A 4,112-nucleotide genomic window follows, 5' to 3' on the forward strand; every position below is an offset into this window, starting at 1 on the left:
ATCATCAGTTCCTGGAAAAAAATATCAGCTAAATTTCAGAAGTAAGCAGAACCTCCTACCAAGTATGGGACATGTCAGGGACAGGTTACAAGGCTGGTATAGAAGGTTCCAATAATTAGTCACTCATGACTTAGACCAGTGCTGTGCCTACTGTATCTCAACTGTGGGACAGTAGCTGATAACGCAAAGACAAATACAGCGTAGTACTTAAGTGTCTAACAGCATTCAGTAAAGAACTTCATAATTTCAGAAAGGAATGGATCTTAAATGAGAGAGTACACTTCTGAGTTTAGGAGGCCATTGGTATTTCCAATGGTTAGGAGAGCATCAGTATTTACAGAAAACAGAACTAATAGCATTTTCTTGCAAATTTCCTCCAAATTCTCCATTCTAAAAGAGTGAGGAAATTTAAATGAAAATCCACCCTACAAGTTACACTAGGTCAATCCCACAAGTAGCCTCATGAAGCAGAAAATTTCAAAACCATGCTTGTATTTATTATGTCTCACTGAATAGCCCATCACAGCTCTTGTGTTTATGGCTCAAAACAGCAAGTCAGTCAACTAAAAAGATGAGATATTTTAAAGACACAAAATCAAAATTATTGACATTTTCATTTTCTGAAATAAGATTCACACCTATTTAGCCTGTATGATATTTCTACTAATTAGTTATTTATTTTGATACTTGTTTCCAAATTCCCCCCTTTTTTACTGTTTTATGAAATAAACAATTTTGACCAAGTTAAATTACTGATAATATTGCAAAATGGCATCTTCTGGTCACTAATTTTCATCAGAGTGTTAGCAGGCATTATGTCAGATATCCTGGACCTCACACCGTGTACCAAATCTGTTCTAAGCTCCATAGTTTTCCATTTTGTCAGCCATTTTCCATCTCTTTTGAAATTTTTATCTAATTTTTCCCTAAACTTAAGGTTGAACTTGTCTAAACCTTTTATTTCTTCTATAACAAGTTTACAATATTCTTATTATTTGATAAGTGTTGAACATATTGAAAACTTAGGATAAATACCATTTCTGATTTTTAGTCACAATATCCATGTTTTTCTAGAGAAATGGAATGCATTATCTCATACTGACAGGGAGTTACTCTTGTTTGGAACAAAAACCAACATCCCTCTGCTAGACTTGTTGAAAAGCATTATGCAGAATTTTCACTCACTGTACAACACCCCTCCTCAATTTCTTCATGCCAAGGTAGAACAGTGGGAGCCAACTGAGGCAGGTACCATGGCTTCTGTGACAAGTAAACAAAGAACTAAAGGAGGCCTCACTTTCTGGAAGCCAAGATAATCCTTCATAAAGATGAAAAACCCCAGGAATGTGAAATATTGGCAATTGTTTCCCTGGCTGGAGGCCTGAGGTCTACAGAACCTCCTATTGGGCAATGTCCCAGGAAGAAGCATGCTAAGGATGCTCAGAAGAGAGTTTTGGAATGCATAGGAAGGCTGTGCTGTTTGATTTTCATCTGTTATTTTAACTGCTGAGTAAAGAAAATAGGTGCTTCATCTTGTCCTTTAAAGTTCATACTTACTTCTGAGTGCAAATAATGGTGCCTATTTCTAGTATAGATGTTTAGGATGGTTGGGGATCACTGAAAGAATTCATAGCAGTAGACTTTAAAGGATTTGACATTCTTCTTAAGCACCAGGACTCAATGTTCCACAGCACCTATAACAGTAGTGAAACAGTTTGCCTTCACAAAAGGCCTGAGGATGCCCAGGCAGTCTCTGAAGCAAGAGATAATCTTATAGGGAAAGGAGGGACATATATAAGCTTCCTGAAGGGAAGAAATGACCTGGACAAAGGTAAATGCCCAAGGAAATTAAACACACTAGATGGGAAATCTTCTCCTAGAAGACCCCACTAGCATCAGGTCAAAACTGGCATCAGAGAAGACACGATGCAAACATGTAGAACGAATGCCATGTCCACATGTGTTCATCCTGTTACAGGACCAGAGAAGCCAGTAACTAGGAAGACTGATGGAAAAAAGCTCAAAGATAGACTTCATCGCCCACCTCCTCTACCTACATCTGCCATGGCCACAGCTGGACAGAAGAAGATAAAACTGGATTAGAGAAATAGCAAAACTTTAAAATCAAGCACATATAATTCTCCACTGGGTAAGGTGGTATTCTCTAAAATAAAGCAATACCTTGTTCAGGTCAGTAAGGAGATGCCTAGATATATAAATTAGAAAGTTGTGTCAAATGAATAGTTGCTTCTATATATTCCAATAATAGTCATTTTCCTTTTTCATTGAATTGCTTATTATTATCTCTCTGTAAATCATTGAATATTGTTTATTATAACTTAGAAAAAGTATGTCAAATATGGAGTTTCTAGAAGGAAAATTATATTTAAGTGTATGGGTTTGGATGAAAATATTCCAATATCTAGTTTGTGGCTTTTCGGAGATGTGTTTCACTAACATATATCCCTTGAACCAGTCACACGTTAGTAGGGAGTATTATATTTCAGAAAAAAAAAGCCAATTTCTTAAAGGAGTAAAAGGAAACAGTGAAATAAAGAATGAGAAACATTGCTCTCTAACCACATCCTTGAGAGAGTCATTTGTGCTTAGAGATAACTATTAGCTTAGCTAGCTTGGCTGCCGCAAGCACAAGCAGCATTGGGGTGAAGTGTATGTAGGGATACTGCAAGAATCTTAAATCTCAGGACTAGAGATATATTTTCAAGAGATTTCAAGAAACTAGAAGCAAAGAAACCCCATAATCTCTCTCTTGGGGCATCTCAATTTCCCTCTGAATGCTTGCTTCATTCTTGGCTCTTCTCAGAAAAGAATCCCGATCTTCTATGGTTTATACTGGCTTATAAGTTTGCTACAACTCCGAACATGCTGCCTTCTTGACCTGAGGCTCTAAGCCTGTCTGGCAACTTCCCTTCATGTTTCTGATTCAAATAAACAGATGGAAGAAGTGTATTTGTTCAAGTTTCTGTTCCAAGCCTGTGACAATAAAAAAGACACCAAAGGGTTGCATTTGAGTCTTCATCTAATGTCTTTCTCTACCAAGGTGGGACAGGATGTTTGAATTGAGTTCCCAGTGAATTCTAATCCAGGCTTCCAAAGTAAAGGACTATGTGCTGTCTGAGAAAGAAGACTTTGACTTTTATTTGTGTCATGCATTGTGAACTATTTATTGAATTTATTAACTCTTAAAGTAGCTCTTTATATATCCATTTTTATCCATTTTATGAGTTCACTTTGAGGTAGAAATGGAAGCTTTTTCCATATTTTAAAACCTAAAATCCACTGCAGTCATAAAAGTTCTCAAGGTTTACCCATCTGATGTGTTCTTTCTTCTCAGAAACTTAGTAGAAGTTTGAAATGTTTAAGTTGAAAGAAAATTACTTTACACATAGTTGAATATAAAGTAAAAAAAAACATTTTTATACAAATGAGAAGACAGAGTCCAGGTCACTTGACCAAAGAGTACTGATGCACCTACATAGTGAAACTCACTTACTTACAGAAGAGAGCTCATAACCACAGAGGAAACCCTAGCCAGATGGAAACTCTTTCTGTGCTCCAATCTAACCACATCCCCTCTTGTTCTTCACTCAGCAGAGATGAAAAGTGATCTTTCTTGAATAAGCCAGCAAAAAGGCAGCACGTCTTTCCTTCCACTGTGACCTCTTATGAAGTGAACACCAAGTTGGACTCCCTTTGTTAAATTCTGCTGAATGGTGACCTAAAAATGGAGGCCTCCCGAGGCTCAGATCACCCATTTCTTCAAAGGCACTCATGATCAACTACTAGACTCTTAGGAAACAAACACAAATGGCCTTTGCCTTTTAGGAACGCCCCTTCTGTTTCATTTTCCACTTCAACTTAAGCATAGAAAAAGGAATATGAAGAAAACTACTAGTACTTTTTCTCTCATATTCTTTGACTAATTACAAAAAAGAAGAAAGAAAGAAAGAAAGAAAGAAAGAAAGAAAGAAAGAAAGAAAGAAAGAAAGAAAGAAAGGAGGAAGGAAGGAAGGAAGGAAGGAAGGAAGGAAGGAAGGAAGAAAGAAAGAAAGAAAGAAAGAAAGAAAGAAAGAAAGAAAGAAAGAAAGAAA

The sequence above is a fragment of the Grammomys surdaster genome, unplaced genomic scaffold (assembly GCF_004785775.1).
Source record: "Grammomys surdaster isolate TR1022 unplaced genomic scaffold, NIH_TR_1.0 227, whole genome shotgun sequence".
Lineage (NCBI taxonomy): Eukaryota > Metazoa > Chordata > Mammalia > Rodentia > Muridae > Grammomys > Grammomys surdaster.